Source organism: Rhodnius prolixus, unplaced genomic scaffold, assembly GCF_049639745.1.
Source record: "Rhodnius prolixus isolate KJV_2025 unplaced genomic scaffold, Rpr scaffold_4, whole genome shotgun sequence".
NCBI classification, from domain to species: domain Eukaryota; kingdom Metazoa; phylum Arthropoda; class Insecta; order Hemiptera; family Reduviidae; genus Rhodnius; species Rhodnius prolixus.
Window position 1 is genome coordinate 15,032,443 of NW_027411614.1, and position 20,878 is coordinate 15,053,320.

At 33.2% G+C, this 20,878-nt stretch overlaps 1 protein-coding gene across 3 annotated transcripts in view; it reads left to right on the forward strand.

Moving 5' to 3' along the window:
• LOC141456489 (dipeptidase 1-like) overlaps nt 1-20,878 on the forward strand; it is a 411,813-nt gene that overhangs the window by 371,771 nt on the left and 19,164 nt on the right. The gene's annotated exons all lie outside the window — the stretch shown is intronic.

Genomic DNA, 20,878 nt, shown 5'->3' on the forward strand with positions numbered 1-20,878 from the left:
GGCCATTATTTTATCCAATTAAATTTCTTCGATATTTCTGTTTTAATAATCCTTTTTTCTTTTTTATTAAGAGTTAATTTTTTTTTCTATTGTTTAATTTAAACTATCAAATATATGTAAACAAATAATAGCGATTTGTGAAATCGTAAGTTGTTACTCTGGGAACCGAGAAGAATGTGTGCAAATTGGTTTTACTCGCTGCTTGGTTCACCCTTTTCTAATATCTCTGCTGTTCTAATATAGCGAAACATACACATTGGGCATATTCCCAACCATTTCTCTCTTCATCTTTCACATAAATTTGCATCACTACACTTCCATGTATTTGTGGTGGTAGCAGCAACAGCAGCCATGAATGTCTACCCCAGTTTTTTAATCAAATTAACCAATCCTATCCACCGTTTAAATTACCTCGTTTATTTGCTCAAATGTATTTCAATTGGAACTTAATTTGATGTTCTACACTCTCACAATTTAATGCTAAAAGAAATTAGATAGGTTCTAGAGTTAATCAAATATTTTCTGGCTGAATATAGAAGAAGAATTTAGTATTCAAAAGCAAAACTTGGAAAACAGTGGGCAAGCGCCAGACTCTTCAGTTAGTGTCCTTGTGCTGAAAAGTGTGGATACAAATTTGTAAAAAAAAATGTACAAATTAAAGCTCATTGTACAACTAAAATATTTTTTGCCGGCCCTAAGAGGACATACAGAATAAGAGTGTCATATTTGTCCATCTGTGATCCTCCCTAACACCGTACATGTATCTGTAACATGTAACATATAACTGAATGAGAGACACCTCGGTGTATCTTCCTTATAAACATCTAAAACAATTATTGACCCCAAATTTGGATAATTTTTTCTAGACTCTTTTATCAAATTTCTTTAAATGAAAAGATAGTTTAGAAGCAGCCATTAAGAGCTGCAGGATTTTGTACATTCCACTCTTTGGATTCGTTCTATGATGAATCGAAATATAATTTCTGTATATAGAAAATTCTTATTCTTTTTTACCTTTGAAAGATTACTATTCCGATAAATTCTGGTCTTTGGTCGACTTATTCGCTCAATCGGTACAGATATCTCCTAAATTTCTCCCAGCTTGAAGTGAGAAGTCTTTCAGTACATAACTAAGGGGCGAAATGTTACTAGTTTTTGTATTAAAAGATTATTTTTCATTAGATATTAAAAAAATTTCATCCTTCATTAAAAAACAAAAACAAAGCAAAATAGAAACAAGAAAAATAGAATACTTAATTAGGATATTTTTGCTAACTTTATGTGCATACGTTTTCAATTTCATTTTTAATCCCATCAATGGGAATGAAGTGTTTACTGTTTGTAGTGATTACCTACTACTACTAGTAGGTAAGAACGAACAAAGACTAAGCTAGTCGTAATGGTGACTGGTTGCCCTGGGAAAACTTGCTAACACCTGCAGCAAGGCTAAACTTAAATTTACGATAGTACTGTGTTGTCACATGTTATAAATTGTCTTGACTCCCTGCGACTGCTTTGAGATCTGAGTCTCCTTTCCAACGTATTTAAGCTGTGCCAGCCACCCCATTAAAACAATTCTATAATTGAATACAATTTTTAAATAAGATTTCAAGTATTAAATAAATTTGAATGGGATTAAAATAATATGATTAAATGAACCTCACTAAATTCCATATTTTTTTAATCGTAAAATTAGTAGGCAGAATTAAAACAAAATATATCCCATGCTTTTTACCTTTATTAAGGTAGTTCATACCAATTTAAATCCCTTTCTTACTAATGTTTGTCGGTTTTCTACACAAAAGCACTAATTATTGATGAAGAGAGTAATTTGAAACAATGTGGTTACAGTGGTGCCTCTTAATTAAAGTAGCGCTAATCTTCAGTTTAGTAAAACCAGTTGATGTTCAGGGCAGTTTAGCTGCTATCACAGAGGTATCCTAATAGATTCCAATGTTCTTCTTTTTGCATTAAAAACAGAAATTATAAATTTACTTCTAAATTTATAATTTTTTTTCCTTATATAATTTTAAAAACATTCACCGACTAATAAAAACAATCTCAGTTGAACACGGAACTAATTCAAAATCAACAAAAATAAAATTTAATTATTGGCCATTCAACACTCAAAACTCTGGCTCGATTCCCATTTCTTGAGCAAGTGGAGCTAGCTAAATAATTATTCTCTACACGGTATGCTACAGGCTAAGGCAAGGAATGTAGTGATTCCTGGTTACGCTCGATTCTGGCATTGTTCTGCTATGGACATCTATAAATTTTCTAATAGTTCAGCCCTATACTGTGGCTTTCAAAACTGAAATAGTTAATGCATGATACGTGTATACGTGTGAAATTTAACTTTAAAAATGCAAACAAGATGCATTCATTAGAGGTTGTATAATCCCAATAAATTGTATTTAATTCAAACATTTAAATATCCCATTCACATAGCAAAGAAGCCTAACTTGAAATGTTCTCAACGTTGATTGCTATTTCTATCAACTCAGAGGAGTTGATCTCTGACAGGTACTCAGTGCTAACTGAACAGAAACAAATATACAATCATGGTTATTAATCATATATTTTTTGTAATGCTCTTTACCTTTCAGTTAATACGAGGGTCGTTTGAAAATTCTGTGCAAAGTCAGAGAGATAGCACCACTGGCGCGTATCGAGGTTATGTTTAGTTAGTAGCATCTCTTGGAAGAACACACACCAAGTTTCAGCCAGATCGGTCTATTTCTTTGTGTTTGGCATTCGTTTGAATCGAGGAAGTCGAGTGATTTTCAAAAAATGGACGAAAAAGAATTTCGTGTGTTGATTAAACACTACTTGATGAAAGGCAAAACGCCTCAGGAGACTAAAGAGAAGCTTGATAAACATTATGGTGACTCTGCACCTTCGATTAGAACAGTTTATAAGTGGTTTCAAAATTTTCGGAGTGGGGCCATATGGGCACAAGTGACGCTGAACGTTCTGGACGCCCTGTTGAGGTTACTACTCCAGAAATCTGATAAAATCCATGATATGGTGATGGATGACAGAAGAGTGAAGGTGCGTGAGATTGCTAGTGCTGTGGGCATCTCGAATGAACAGGTACATAATATTTTGCATCAACATTTGGACATGACAAAGCTATCCGCAAGATGGGTGCCGCGATTGCTCACGCTTGACCAAAAACGAAATCGTGTGAAGTGTTGCAAGGACGGTTTGCAGCTGTTCCAGAAGAATCCGCAGGACCTTAAGCGTCGTTTCGTCACTGTGGATGAAACATGGATACATCACTACACTCCTGAGACCAAAGAACAATCTAAACAATGGGTTACCAAGGGGGAATCTGCGCCAAAAAAGGCGAAGACCGTTCCTTCGGCCGGAAAGATTATGGCGACTGTCTTTTGGGATTCGCAAGGAATAATCCTCATCGACTATCTGGAAAAGGGTAAAACTATTACAGGTGCATATTATTTATCGTTATTGGACCGTTTGAAAACCGAGCTGCAAGAAAAACGCCCACGATTGGCCCACAAAAAAGTCCTTTTCCATCACGACAACGCACCAGCTCACACCTCGGCAGTTGTGGTCGCAAAATTAATGGAAATAGGGTTCCAACTCGTTTCACAACCCCCCTATTCTCCAGACTTGGCTCCCTCGGACTACTATTTGTTTCCCAATATGAAGAAATGGCTGGCGGGAAAAAGATTTTATTCAAACGAGGAGGTGATTGCAGAAACGAATGGCTATTTTTCAGACTTGGACAAATCCTATTATTCGGAAGGGATCAACAAACTAGAGCAGCGTTGGACGAAGTGTATAAGCCTAAAAGGAGACTATGTTGAAAAATAAAAAAGGTTTACCCCAAAAAATTAAGTAGTTTTTATTTTTGCACGGACTTTTCAAACGACCCTCGTATATTAACAGTTGAAACTCCATTTGTTGGATTTAGGTTTTGATTTATCATTTTCATAAATTGTCAAACGTTTTGACATAGATGTGGTTGCCTTGCTCAGTGTCGGTTTTTTTGATACGGTTCGTATTATGTGGAGGTTTTAATCAATTAAAATTTATTCTTCATTAATGTTATTGAAGTTAACAAAAAGTAGGAAATAATATTTTCAGATCCTGGATAAAAAACAATAATTCTAATAATTAGTCTGCTGGTTGTAACTCTGTCCAGTAGCAGAAAAAACAATCACATCATTGGGCCTCGTACTAAAAACCAAGTAATTCTGTCAATTTCAAACCATATTCAATATTTTAGAAGTGACATTGTTTATTCGCTCTTCGTTGATTTTATCCATCATTGCTCGTGCATGTTTGTGGTTTCCCTGAATGGTTTTGGACATTCTTTCATCCTTTATCAGATGTAGAGTAATCAGATTTTGTTGAGAATTTGATTTCAATTAAGTCGCAAGCTGACTTGTTTCCAGCTGTTCCTACCATCTTGTGACGGATGCCCTTTGGTGAATATTGTTGCCAGTACAAAGAGATACAGACAATGGTCCTGAGACCAGCAGTCCTCGGCACATAATGACCACTGATATTAACGCTCCTTAATTTGCTGAAAGTAATTAAATATATAAATAGATTTTTTAGTTCAGAGAATTTAAAAGATTTAACTTTTCAAGCAATAAATTTCCAGTAGAATTATCTTCAATGTCCTGAGAGACATTTTTAAAAGAAAAAACATCCTCAACATTAGCGGAATTGTGAATCCTTGAATACTTATATTACTTTATTATATACAACCATTTTAAGTATTCTATACAAGCTGGAAGTGCGAGAGAGAATGAATGAGCTCACATTGCATCAATTCTTGTTACTCATGCGTAGTAGAGTCCTTCACTAGGTTTTAAATATTCATATATCCAATATGTACAACTCTTATGTAAATATTTGAATTAAATTAAATTACATTAATGTTTAAGCAAATTATAATGATACGTAAATAGAATCATTAACTTCTGAAAGGTAATTCACATGAAATTTTATTTTAGCCTCAAATTTATTGTTTTATAGAATGTACAGTGGTCAAAAAAAGTATTCATACACTAAGTTTTTTTACTTTATCTACTGAACTTTTGTTTCTAGGATGACTACTTGTTCAGCACTGAAATCGAAGATAGTAACAATGAATTTAATGCTCTCATTTTCTTTTATAAACATAAAGAATTGATTAAAAAGCAGAAAAATAATTTATTGTATGCAAAATAAGTTTTCATACACCCAGTATGAATGTTATAATTAAGGCAAAACTAAAGACCTAATATTTTGTAAGCAATCCCTTTGCATTTGTTATTGCCTGAAGCCTCCTTGGCTTAGATTCCTGATGGTCTGTGGCGTAACAAGGGTCCCTGAAGTTAACGTGAGGCTTTCTGAGAGTTGGCGTGCTCATCGGGAGCGCATACTTCTTTCAACAGGATAACGATCCCAAACACAGCCAAAAATACTAAGGAATGGCTGCTTAATAATGTCCGGAAACAACTTCTCACCCCTCCACAGTCTCCGTATATAAACCCTATTGAAAATATATGGTCTTGTTTGGAGAGGAAAATTCGAAAATTGAAATATTCTTCCGGAAAAGAGCTCATAACCAATTTAAAGAAATCATGGGCAGAAATCACATCTCAAGAGACACTAAACCAGATGGAATCTATGCCAAGGAGGCTTCAGGCAATAATAAATGCAAAGGGATTGCTTACAAAATATTAGGTCCTTAGTTTTGCGTTAATTATAACATTCAGACTGAGTGTACGAATACTTATTTTGCATACAATAAATTATTTTTCTGCTTTTTACTCAATACTTTATGTTTATAAAAGAAAATGAGAGCATTAAATTCATTGTTACTATCTTCGATTTCAGTGCTGAAGAAATAGTCATCCTAGAAAAATAAGTTCAGTAGATAAAGTAAAAAAACTTAGTGTATGAAAAATTTTTTTGACCTCTGTAGATGTTGGGAAAGATATAAATAGTTACCCCAAAAAAATCATAATTACATTGCGAAAAATCTTAATTAATTTAGTCCCTTTCTTAGATCATTCTTCGAGGAGAAATTCTCACCCTAGCTCTCAGTTAATTCTCTTTTTACTTTGAAATTCAAAACTATTCTTTCATATCATTGCTTCTGATTTGTTTCGTATTTTCATCCTACTCAGTTTTTTTTTGTCAATTACATATTATGTCAAATTTTACACATACATTTGGTTAATTAATTATTTGTATGCACTTAGAGTAATCTTATAGGGCTTTCTGTTATCTTCTGTTTACATATATCAGTACAAGAAAGAGCTTTGTGCAAGGTTAAAATTATGTATTTCTATGTTTACTAAGTTAGATATTTAAACATTTGTACAATTCCAACTTAGACTCAACAGGGATTATTTAATAGCACTAATATTACATATATATTATTGAGTGCTAACCTAGCTTAACTGAGAGGATGATGGTCATGCTAACTAATCCTGCCTGATTCTCTAGTTTATCCGGATAATATGATGTAAATTAAGTAAGAACGTTGTTTGAATGCTGAGCAATATGATTACTGTTAATCATGGGCATCAGCTCACTAAACCAAATACATACAAACTGTATCCTCTCCTAATGACGAACACTGTGTATTTAGAAGGGACAATATGAATTTATTTTGCCATGAAGATATCATACAAATACAATATTTATAGAATAATAGAGAAAACGTGCTGATATTTGGTCGACGTAAATCTATTTTGCAGTCTGACCGTCAACAAAAACCAAAAAAGCTGGTGTGAACACCAGACGGCTTTTTCTTACGACTATTCCATGTTTAATTTATTTAATATCTATTAATATCATATTTAATTCTTATCACTTTAGAAGAAATCTACGATCCCTACGCTTGCTCGGGAGGAGGCTGGTATACCCTAACAAGGTGGGAACGGTCCTTAAACATATGATTCGAACTGACATCAGTATATATGGTAATTAAGTTGACAAAGTAATCAGGTATCTTATTTCAGTAGCATTAATGGTACAAACCTCTGTCCTACAGGCAATGGTCCGAAATTAGGTCCATCAGGCGTGCAATCTTCAACTTCATACATTATGTATGAAATACTGAACTGTGGCAAGCTTTGATTTCAGGCTCAGTTGCTTGCGATTGGGTTTGGTTTCGTTATGGTTGGTGGTGTTAACAAAAAAAATCACTTCAGTGACTATATCTATGAGTTGTGGCGAGAGTTAATGGGGTTTCTTTTATAATTTTGGTAGTGTGGATGACCTCTTCACTTGTTGGTTGTACATAGTTCAATGTGCCCTTAAATGGGCTAAGCGAGAGTTGCGACCTTAAGCGCTTTTGCTCCTGACGGGCCTTGCACATCAACAAAGATGAGAGCAGTGATCATATAAAGAGGTCTTTAAAAATCGTAATAATCCACAATACGACAGGAAAGGTCCATGAAATATAAAAGTCATGAAAGCTTCTAGGCGTCTTAGTCTGGCGACATCACAGTGGTATTTACTATTGTCCTCGATGTACAACTACAATAGTAGGAATAACTATGTCTTCTAAAACGATCCCTACGCTTGCTCGGGAGGAGGCTGGTATACCCGAACAAGGTGGGAACGGTCCTTAAACATACTCAGAGTAGAAAAGAATAAAGAGGAAAGAATGTTCAGAGAATCTCTGCGCATTCAGCTCTCAGTTCGAAAGGTATCTTTGAAATTGATTTGATTGAGCAAACTTAGAAAATCATTCGAAAGCTTAGAAATACTAACTAAATCTCTTAATTTTGTCCTCCCATAATAATTGTTTACCCCGAAATGTGTATAATCAAATCTTCTCGAAAACAAATTACCTTTTTGTCTCCAATTTCAAAAAAAAATGGTGACTATTATTTAAATTTTAAATTGTGCCACATTTTTGAATTATAATAATCGAAAATCATATAGAGTTTAGAAAGCGGAAATAATATGCAATATGAGATAAGTGTCTCTAATTGGGAAAATGGAGTAAAGTAGATGTAGAAGAGTCGCATGCGGGCGAATGCGGTTACATGAAATACGGAAAACCATTAAAACCAGTTGGTTGCATTAAACTTTAGAGCTAACATCTGTTCATGGTTATTTTGTTAACTTTAAAATTTTTAAGAAAAAATAAATTATATACATATAATTACAAATTAGCTTTATTTATCCTTGTGTGTAACGTTGTCTTTCTATTTCTGTAAAAATATAAAAATCGAAACAAATTAATTTCATTTTTACAAGTAGTATTGCACTATTATGCAACAACAAAACTGTTAATATAATTATTACTAAAAAGGACACTTTCATAATTAAATTAAATCCTCAGGTAACAATATTATTCCCAAAGTTGCTCTATCTCTTTTGATGTCTTTGGCCTTCAGCAGACCCTACTGTCAAAAATCATTGTCCAGCGGAGTTTTGTTTTATAAAAGAAAGAGCTTGTAATTAATTTAGTCCTGACTACTTAGACAGTACCAATTTATATTTAAATTGTGTCTTTATTCTTAAATCGCCTTCATTCTGCCACTGCCTGTATCATTAATTAAATAAATCAAAACTTTACTGTTTGATACAATATTGCAAGCTTTTCACATGGTTCATACTTTTTTCATACATAGTTAATGCAGTGTTCTGTAATAACAAAAAAAAAAAGACATAGTTATTCCTACTATTGTAGTTGTACATCGAGGACAATAGTAAATACCACTGTGTTGTCGCCAGACTAAGATGACTAGAAGCTTTCATGCCTTTTATATTTCATGGACCACTCCTGGCGTATTACTTGTGGGTTATTACGATTTTAAAAGACCTCTTTATGTGATAGGTTTGTACAGAAACTTTTGTTGCGTCACTGAGTTTGAGGCAAAGCCTTCTTAGGGCGGTTAACTGTGCACGAGCAGATGTTTCCTTAGCGAGTGAACCTAGATGCAAACATAAAAACTAGTAATGGCGGGAAAACTGGTTAGCTAAAAAATAAGAATAAATAGAAAAAAATTTACTAAAAATGACCATCTGCTTGGCCAACTTACATACACTTACTTTTCTCTTACTTTGAATACGTGATCAACTTAACTATACCATCAGCCCTTCCTTATCTTTCAGTCGGTAGCACGTGCAGCAACCCTTAGAGACCTTCAGTTCCTACTGCCTTATCATACCCACGTAATCCCTTATCTTTAACCTAACACAATTAGACCATTTTGAATAATATTAGTTTTTATTGTATGAAGAAGATGTCTCTAATCTCTTAGTAGTTAAAAAATTAAGATTTTTCATTTGGTTACAAATCAGTAGCTATCACTAAGAAAAAGTGGTAGGATCTGGTCATCTCGCTTAGGACTGATTATAACACTCAAGAAAATATTTAGAAAGCACACGAGTCAGCCTTATCTAAGAGCATTTACCATATATAAAATTGACTGAGCCCTTTTTGCTAAATGAGAAACTGTTAGATTAGATTCTTGCAGGGTGGCCTTAAGGCCTACACCACCGCAACCGGTGAGATGGCTTTGGCGTTTTTGGATTTGGAAACTTTTCAGATTTTTAGATTTGAGCGAGATTAATAAAAGTTACTACAACCAATCATTCATTGGCATTATGTTTAGAAAGCCTAGAACTATTTCCGGTGCATTGCTGGTCTCTGAACAGTGTTTTCTCGATGCAGACAACACTTTTCGCTAACAACTCAGCTAATCCTTATCCTAATTTTAAAGATTATTATTATTTTTATTTTTTAAATGGTCATTTATTTTTTAAATCTTGTTTTTCATTTCGATTGCTAGCGTTCAAACGAACAAGTATTTCGTCTATGATAATCGATAATTAAACCAAATATCTTTAAACCAAAAAATAAAATAAAAAGAGTCACAAAAAAGTGTTGTTTTTGTTCATGAAAATAAACATTTAATTAATTAATTGTTACTGCGTACACAAACGTTATAGAAATACCCATTTAATTGATAAACTTGTTTATTAACGGGATTGTACTCTATTAACAATAAGTACCCATAATTTATAACTTTACAAACAACTATTTTGTTTACAATAAATTTAATTAACTGCTTTATAATTGCAGGTGTTATTAATACAGTCTAGTCTCGACTGCTCGAGTGAGCTTTTCCCAGCTGATTGAATCAAATGTAATATCTATTAGAAAAGGTTTTAACTATAATTAAGGGATCCATTACTAAGATCCCAGTTTCGAAGCTGGCTACCGCTTAGATTTTCTGTTTCTAGAAGCTTCTTACAACTTACTGTCCGGTTGTCTGTAACGAGAGAACAAAGATCCGGAGACCAGCAGTGCACTGAAAAAAGCTCCGGGCACCAATTTAAATATTCATTATTAGGGCAAACAGAAACCAGACACATTGGAGTTCTAAATTTTAAACCATAAACTCTGAATTCTATTTGCAATTTAATATTTCTCTATGTTATGGCCAGTAAATGTAAATAATTGAAATTATTAATACAAAAATGACTATTACTGGTTCTGTTGTACGGTCAAAGTGCAAGAAATACTGTCAAACTTGCTTGTAGTAAACGGTCGGTCTGAAACAAGGAGACCCTCCTATTTAATTTAGCATTAGGAATAGCCATAGTGCAATTTGTACAAATCCAAACGGGAGAATGTTCCAACACTTAGCTTACACTGTTAGCTGTGATATTAGCGAGATCATTGGCAGCTCTCTCAGGAGTATTGCAAAAGTTTGACTTGTTGGGACTTCGTAGTAAGATTGAAAAAAAACGATGTATGAATCAGCAATTGGAGGAGAAAAGCCTGCGATCTTTCGGAATGGCAAAAAATAGTAAAGGTTGCCCAGGTCTTTGTAGGACCATAGCGCCACGAGGGTAGATTGAAATTAAGAATATTTATAATTTTTCGAGTTCATCCAGTAGTACACCATGAAAAATGGCAGATAAACTGATAAAAGATGTATAGACATTAAAATAACAATTAATTTGGAGAACAAGAACAGTTTGCAATAGTAATGGATCAGTTTGGAATAGAGAATTCGCTGGGATCAAATAAAACGAATTAGTCGTTAACTGAAAAGAAGCACCTTACAATTAGATTAAAAAATTCAAAGTGAAATATAAGTGGAGTATGAAAGGAATTCGGCTATCCTATCTGAAGTCTCCAAAAAAGTCAGGGTAGATGAGTAGATAGATAAAGTTTAGGAATTATAAAGGAGAGCCGTTGAACATTTACATCCACTAATTTTTGTGGATGAAGTTGTTATAGTATGGCAAAAAATAAAACACTGAGAGAGGTGAAGTATTTTTGTCCCAATGGGGAATTAAATTAACTGAATTTAGAGATAAAGCAATTTAGGAGAAAAAGTTGTGAGTGAGTTCAGTTTTGGAAGTTACAGGAGCCTGAAAGTATAGCCTCAAAGCCCGCAAGCCAGTGAGTATGTTACACTTCGTTTCAGAAGGCTTTTTCAAGGAAACGAAAACAGTATTTTTTTATTCTCTCATTGAAGTGGCTGAGTTTGGGACTATTTCTCCCGGAGAGAAGATAATGGTAGAGTATGCACTAAGTGAGGCCTGCGAAAGATTAGAACAGAAAGAGAAAGACTGTAAGGAAAGTGAAGTGTCGTAAGTTTAAGTGGTGCAGAGAATTGTGAAAAAGAAATTATTTTAGTACGAGGCACTTCGGTAGATGTCTGAAAGAAAGAAAGCTAGAAAAGTCAGAAAGAAGTTAAAGTGAGTAAAAAATTCAATGAATGAATCATTACAGAAAAGAAAATATCCTTTATTTATCTAATTCAATCTTTTTTTCAGGCTCAAATTGTGTAGCTTAAATTAAATGTAATAAAACTGCATGAAATATAAATGTGGATCGCGCAGAATAGATTTATAAAGATAAAAAATTAGAATTTAAAAAGGATAAATAGGTATCACATTTCAAATGTAGACTGTAATTACTCAAAACATTAAACCTATCCAGGTTTAAAAGGCCTTCTTGTTATCTAAATTAAATCATAAGTAATAAAGGGCGCGGGAAGTAATTAAAATTGCTTTTTACTTTCTTTTTTTAAACTAATACTTTTCATTTGCATTTAATTTTCTCCTAATGTGCCTTTTTTATTATTATTACTTTTTTTTAGCAAATTAATTAGCTTTCATTAATTGCGAACGTTATTTATCCCTCTGATAAATATTTTATTTATAAACTTTACACTGAAATGATGTTAGAGTTGGGACATGAAAAAGAAGTAGTATAGTACTTTATATTTTATGTTGTTTATGCTGAACTGCTAAAAGAAAGATGAATGTAACTTTAGAGGTTGGAATACTCAACTCTTCATTATTATTAATTTTAGATATGCAGTTTGCTTAAGTTTGATTTTTTTTTTTTTTAACTCTAGGTTGCTACACGTAGGTTTTGACGCATATTCCTTAACTCTATTTTCGGTTGTAAATGTGGTTTGCATGTTGGATAATATATTTGACTTTATTCGTCAAAGTACGCATGCTTCTTGGATCCTTGACCAGTTTTGGACTTTCATCTTTCGCAGCTAGTTTAGTAAAGTCAAAATCTCTACACAAACTGATTAAGCTACCTCTGATGACCGGTCAGGGATACAAAGAACTTTTTTTATTTGCCAACTGTTTCAGCTCGAATAGGTGCCATCATGATGCGATACAGAAGTGTGTTACATGTGAAAGTAATACTCTGTTTTGATTACAATCAAATTATTATAATAATGACCGTAGCCATTCTTGGTTCATGATTGGGTTTTGATTATATGGTTGTAAGTGTTGAAGTGTGATATTTTGTAAAATAGTTAACTATAGTTGGATTTCTGACTGTGTTTATTAATCTCTTAATGTTTCTCTCGGTTTTCTTCTTTAACTCCTGAATCCTAGGCTTGAAATGTTACAGATTTTCAACTGCAATTAAAATGTTGTGTTCAAAAACTGGCAATAGTGGTGATAAACGGTTTTACTATAAATATTGTTTATAATTTGTATATGTAATGAATAGCACAAAAAAAAACATCTGAATAGTGAGTTTATTTTTTTTACACTTAAGATCAATTAACATAATTCACTCATGCTTTAATACCCTGAACCAATAACATAACACTTATTCGATCATTTGTCAAATAAAAATGTTTTCAAACAACTAGTAAATTTGCATTTAACAATTTATAACGTTTTCCTAATGAATTTAATTATCTTATATATAAAAAAAAAATTACTGATTGTAATTTGCTATTTCGCCTAGATTTTAAGTGATAGGCTGTTGCAGAGGTTCACTTAGAAGGCTGCCCTAATGTCTGACTGATCAGAAACTTTTAGGTCAGCAGTTATGTGGGAAGGCAGATAAGAAACTGCCTGTGGAAGGTAGTACACAAAAAGCGAGAGACCAACTTTTGGAGGTCGGTTGGGTTTTACGGCAAAAACATTATCTTAGCTACCCACTCAAACGGAACAGGTGTAAGTGTTTAAATCAGTATTTAAGGAATGGTTGCTTTTGAATTATGTATCTCCCTAATTTTATATAATTTTTTTTTCCGGTTATTATATATTTGTAATGGCTAGAATGCAGAAATATTCATTTAGATAACAATATCATATGGAAGTTATTACTTAAGTTAAAAATATGTAATTTTTTCCAAATTGTTTGTACTGGATATGCTTATCTTAGGACCACTGAATTCACAATAAAAGTTTTTAGTGCATGGTCTATTTTTGGGTGTGTAAGTTTAACAGAATAACTAAAAAAAAAATAGATGGTAAAAGCTCAAGCTTTGGATTCAGCTTTGGTTCAGTTATCGGTTCCGACACTCCATTATTGTCCGAGTTTAGTGGTAAAAAGATTACGCCCTGCAAGGTATATTGAGGCGCCCACTTGCTGGAGCTCCTCTTCCAAACCTGTCTGTTTAATTGATAGAAATTTGGTTAGGACGATGAAAAGTATGAATGCAAAGTTTGTCTTCATCAAATTCTCGAACTCTGAACCAAAGTACGCTCTGGCAAAACCTGTGTTACAATGCCGAGATTGCGAGTTCGAATCCAGCTGTTGGCCCTTAGATTTTCTTTTCTTAGGAGCTTCTTACAGCTCTTCTTCTTAAAGCTCCGGGCGCTAATGATCTCAGATGTTGATGCGCCTTAATTTATTAAAAAAAAAAAAAAAAGAAATCGATGTTCGGCATTTCCATGGATAGGATTTTAACTGTTATATAAACAACGTACTTAGTATCCAGTATAGCTACTTGTAAAATGTTCTATGGTCAAAGTTATAAGGCTAGAGGTTGTAGTTAAAGGTAATGGGAAGTTGGTTTAAAGGCTGTTATAAGATAGAAGGTTAGGTTAGTGTACGCTCAACGCAGTTCCAAAACAAGAAGCTTCACTTGGGGAAGATTGCTTTAATTTAACACATGGCCGAACTTTGTGTGACACTTACATTCCTAGTTAGTACTTACACTCACTTAACATTTTGTTCACTTATTTTTTTTTGTTGAAATTTCTTTACTTGCTTTTTCATGAGCTATTAAACACTTGTATGCGGAGAAAAAATATAACAAAATTAGGACAGTAGCAGTCTTTCAAGATGGTAACAAGACTACATATTTACTTCTTTAAAAAAATAATAGAATTTTTATTTATTTACTCTTAACTGCATTAAGAATATTACAAATTAACTAAACTTTAGTTCAAACTTATTCTAAACTTACTCTTTTGGAGTAGTTCCATTGTAAACTGCAAGAATAACTGAAGGAGAGAGTAAACATTAAGAAAAGCACATCAAAGGTCTTCATAACTCATGGGTCAGCGGTTTTATGAACTCACTACTACTTTCAAACGTTATTGCTGTTTAACTGCGTTATGACTAACAAATAGAATATCAACTGTGACCTCATTTTGAGAACTCATTAAACATCAATACCCAAGCAGCTGTATCAGTTTCCCAAGTAATTCTGAAATGATTTTGAGCGAGAAGCTACTAAGGTCTTTTGTGCCAGCTTCATGTTTCCATGGTAACTATGTTTATGTTATATTGATGGATGCAATACTCTGTTCGCTTTGGTACAAAAAGTATCCTGTGTTCTAGGAACAAAACAAAAATCTACATCCAAATGTTCTGCCGCATTATTACTCTGTTCTAAATGCTGAGTAGCCAGACAGAAAACTGGACAACCATTCTCGTTCAGAACTCGCTCACCATGAAAGGGTTGAAAAAGCTTGTTTAGGCTGAATCTAGGAACCATACTCGAGAAGGACAGCCTTAAAACCAGGTCTGCATCCAGTTTCTCACATAGGTTTCAGTAAGTTCCACTAAATCTCGAGCAGATTGCCTGTTCAGGAGAAGAGTTACCACGATTGCGGAAACTAGGGCAGTGAATTTGAATAACTCCAGAGATACCACAGCTCTGATTTTGTGCCTTCGATATTGATTTGGTGTAGAGAAAGAAATTATTTTAGTTATCGTTTATCGCATTTTTTGTTGATTTGAAGGCTCTATGATTAGCTGATTGCTCATGTCTTTGAAAGTTGACATCCTCATTTCGAAATAAATAAAATCTCTAAAATATTATTTATTTAACAGCTAATGAACTAGACATATTTCTATTTCATTTTCCAAAATGCATAGGGTTTTTGTAACCATTTTAATTTGTACAATTCCTTGGTTTGATTCTAAAGTTAGCTTAGATTTTCTCTTAGTAAGAAGTTTACCGTCTGGTGTAGTAACCAGAACATACCGGAGGCCTGCATAGCATATCCCTAAAAAACACTCTTGACTGACGCGATCTCATGCGGCACAAGAAATAAATAGACTATAACTAGAAATAAATACAACTAGTAAGTTGTTATTTTTCACTTTGAGAACAAGGTTAAGGCTCAATAAGATGTCAAAAATGGTTAGGAAAAATCATTTGTTTTTAATTATTTAAAAATAACAACAAAAAATGAAACAGATCTCTTTACAGTATCAATATAAACTTAAAAGGGAATAATTTTCTGCTCAGCACAAGAAGTGGTGCATGTCAGGAGCATCAATCCATCATCTACTTTAACAGATAAAAACCGAATTATTATGGAAATTTTGAAGGAAATGGATGCCAATAAATATATATATAGCAATATCTTTTTCTGCTAAAGTTGCCTTTGAATGAAAAATTCTAAATAATAATTCATATACATATAGGACTATTATTGCAAAGTGAGAGGAGCAGAAAATTGAAATACAATGAAATCTGGTCGTTTTCTTTTATTAGACAATCTATAACAGCGATAGTTACGCTGGCTTTGTTCTATTTAGCTCTCTCCTGTTTGGTTATAGAGGAAATATTTTACTCGAGAAACCTTTTCAAAATTGAATTTCCATTTTAAAACGTATATGGTGTCAGAAAATTAATTTACTATTTCACTGTTAGAGGATTTAATTAAATCCATACAAAAGATTTAACTGGAAACAGATTGACAACTCGAGAAGTGCCGTTGAACAAAAAAAAAAAATCTCTATAGCTTTTATATGTATTTATTGTGAATGTGAAGAATCCAACTATAAAGCAGATAATCTTGGGATTCGATGAAAGGGTTCGGATTTAGGTGATCGGTAATAGAGTGGCATTTCAAGTTTTTTGCAGTTTTGCATTTATGGTTACCTAAATAGTAATGGCAATAAAGTAATCACAAATCAAGTACGTTCACTCAATCGACTTTCTCTTAATTAAATTTATGAATTTAATGAGATTTTCTTGAAAACTCGCTTGGTAAAATCGCCAGAAACCACATTGAAAGTGGCACTTTCGCCTAATCGTTTTTTTTTTTTGTTTTTTTCATATTTGAAAAATATAACTTAAAGCATTTAATCCTTATTGATATTTTTAAGTTAATTTGATCGCTCATTATTATCTTTTGTAACATTTTAAACGAAATTCATTTCCATCTTTTGAAGTGTATTGTAGGTATACTGCTATTAATTATTATTTTTTTGGAATTATTGATGAAGATACGAAGTATAAGAAAAATGGCTATTATTTTTTTATGATTATGGGCGAGGTATATCAAGAAGTTCGTGAAAATTGGGGCTTCAAGAAAAGTAGGAAAAGTTATATGAAGCCAAATTAGGTGTATAGAAAGAAGCTGATATAGTGCTAAGATTTGTCCAGCTCATTCATTATGTTACATTTTTGTTTTATTCTTTTCTTCGTGATTACAAGTCCAGATTCGATTAAAAATTGGGTAGTTTTTGTTGCGTAAATGCAGTGAATAACTAACTTCCATATTCGTGGCCATTATTGCTGATTAAAGGGAAGGGATTAGCTATGAGGTTAGCATACTGGACTCCCACGCGGAGGTCCCGGGTTCGAATCCAGCAGCTGACCCTTAGATTTTCTCTTCCTAGGAGCTTCTTACAGCTCACTGTCCGGTGATGGACAGTGTTATCTGTAACGAGAGAACATTATCCGGAGGCCAGCAGTGCACTGGAAAAAAGCTCCGGGCGCTAATAACCTCAGCTGTTGATGCGCAAAAAAAAAAAAAAATTGCTGATCGTTTTAATCATACTGTTAAATTATTTTAATGATGATAGCGCCTTGATTGCTGTGTTAGTTAGTGCAGAAGTTATTAAGAAGAGTAAATCATTAGCTGGGCTCGATTAATAGAGTGTATGAAAGTTAAAAGAATAAGTTCCTGTAATGAAATGGTTTATAAATGCTGTTTTTGAAGAATTGGTGGTCTGATAATAAAAATAAAATCACTAGTTGTGTTCTTCTATTTAAAGTGGAAAGCTCACAGGTGAGTGCCTCCACTTCACCTTGTCTAAGACCCACTTCTTATATCCGGTCCGACGTAGACTCTACATTATTGATGAATCCAAACCCCTCCTCGTACTGCTGAAGCTGCTGTTGCTCACTCCAGATTTCTACCAACGCCTCCACATTCTTCCTGCTACAAATAAATCATACAATCCATTTTTTCCTCATCTTTATCTTACACACACACTCATTCTCTCTCACTCGTCTCAGCTTCCCATCTTCGCGCCATTGCTACATGCTCTTTTAAATTCACAGCGTGGTGGGCCATTAAATTATGAAGTAAGATGGTAGCTGAAAGCAGAGGAAGAAAATTTTTTGGTAAAGTACTGAAGAAGAGCACAAGGATTGGGGTCACGGGGTTTTCATTCCCCACTTTGAACGCTCTACACTATTCATGTTACACTATCACTGCAGTACATTTTCACCAAAAGAAAAGACCGCAGTGAAATGTTACCATTGAGTGAAAGATTACATCTACCACAATGTTACTAAAATTAATAATTTTCTGAATGACTAGCAGCTTAATTTTTTTCTTCTTCTTTGAAAGCATCCAGACAGAGATAATTATTTTAAAAGTAAGATCATTTCAGTTCTTTCCATGTGTTAAATTATGTGAATTGAGATTCCCTAAAAATTTAAGTTCAATTTTAAATTGTTTACGTTTCGAATTGATTTTCGTTATGTTTATATTTTGTTTTAATCAACAATTCTGTAATTTTTTTCCAAAAACAAAATAGAAATTCTATCACCATATTTAATAGAAATTTTCTTTAACCTCAATCTTTATAAATTAATTCACTTCATCGTTGTTTCTTAATAGTAAGTTAGACTTAACAATTTTGTACAAAATTAAAGCTGAAGGGTTAAATGTAACACAATTCTTATTCTGCAAGTCTCCTAACTTTTCGCAATGCCATATTTCGTCGTGCCATATTATTGTACTCCAGTTTCTTGTTATCTCTTACAAACTTTTCATTTCTAACATCTATGCTTTCCTACTTTTCCTTTGTGCCGTAGATAAACCTATGTACATAATATTTATTTATTGCTCAGAAGCGAATGACATACTCATATCAATAAAGTTGGCTTTTCGCCTAAAAAAAATTAATCTACTATAAAAACTCTGAATTATTACTAGTTATAAAAGAAAAGTATCAATTCTAAAATGTACATAATTAATAAAAATGGTATTAATGTTAATAAAATTTATGTGTTAAGAATATTTAGCATCTGCATCTTGTTTAAACGCCTTTTAGCAAAAAATTATATTCTGGGATCTGTTTATCAAAATGGACAGTACAGTGATGAAATTTTTATTTCTTACTCCCCTAGTCGGATGATTATTGTTTATCAATCTAATTTGTTCTAGTAATCGTAGCCCAGCAATATTAAAACTGTCCGGTAGGACAGTTGTACAAGGGTTGATCGTCAAAGACTGCGAAAAAACCCAACTTTGACAATTTTTTTTCTCTTTTTCTATAAAAAATAAAATACCCAAATTTTCTTATAATATAGTGCAAATCCACCTTTATATCTGTAATTTTTTTGCAGCAACCCAAATATGTTAGATTTCGAGAAAAAAGTTGCTGAAAATAAGCAAAAAACGGCATTTTCAGAAAATGTTACTTTTTTTTGTAAACAACTTAGCGCCTAAACGCGTGAACCGATTTTCATGAATGAGGTGTCATTCGATTCAGAATTTTATGTAAATGTTCCTTCTGGGGGTCTTGATGCAATACATCGAATGGGAGAGGAGTTAGCCCCATGTATGTGAGACCCCCTCCAAAATTATTATTACTAATAATTAATTAAGAATTAACTCTGTAATTCTTAGCCCGATATTGATAAAATTCGGCAGCATGAAAGGGTTAGGCCTCCCCTACGTAATATTAAAGCAACTCCTATTAAGAGGAAGTATGGCAATCATAATAGTTAACGAAATATAGAAGGTTAAATTTGAGTACTTTATTACTTTAAGTACTTTATTTTGAAAAGTCTGTAGTCATTTCGTCAATGTACTTTCATTTTTAATGAAGATGATTGACTTCTATTCTAATCTGATATAACTGTGTGGAATATTCGGCGGAAAATGTAATATATATTTCGTAGAGCTTAATTGCACTCTCTCAACATCATCAAACTAATACAATCAGTGAATTAAAAAGTAGGACTTCGGTATCCTAGGAATCAGACCTGAAGATTACCAACACTTTCATTACTATTGGTATTACTGTCTGGCTCTTTTTAACAACTCATTTGGATGCTTTGAAAAAACTTAAAAATCATCTTTTCGAAGTTTTCAAAACTTTTTTGGAGCATTTAGAGGGAGAGAGACAAAGAAAAAATTAATGAATATTGACATTTCAACAACTAAGAGCAACGGCTGTTGGAGACTAAATTTAGGTATTTCAAAACTGATTAATGCGTAAGTGCTCTCTTGTCTACATTATTGTCAGTAACCCTCCCCTAGACCAACCACTTCCGTCTCTGGTTTTGCTGTCAGAAGTTTGTCAGAAAGGGTTGCGTGTCGGCCCCTCTAGGTTGCTTGGCTGATGTAACGCTTCTTCTGCTGGCATATTGACATGGAGACTAGAATACGATTAAGTTTGAAATGCTTTTTACTCTTTTCAAAATTAGATTACTTAAAAGTTAATACAACCAAAGTTCTAAGTGTACCATCGTGGGAGATAATTTCCTTGTCTTCATTAACATTAAACTGATATTTATTGAGAAATATGTTTTTAAAATTCTACGTTTTTATCGATTGTCAACCCCCCAAAAGTGGTTTAAAATTAGACGCCGAAAACCAAGTACGTCCTAATTCTGAATAAATTTTATCAAGAATTTAATGGTTCAGCGTAAGATTACCGTTTCTTCGGGTGGCGATTCTGGGCCTATCTGGAAAACATCTAGCATACTCCCGCCTAGCTCCACTATTCCCAACTACGAACATAACGCTACATAATATATCGCTATATTCAATATTCGAATACGTTGGCATAATGATAGCAAAATAACAACTAAATATCTAATGAAAATGTAGACTTTAAATTATCTTTTCTTCTTGTATTTATTTATTTTTATAAGCCGTATTAGGATAA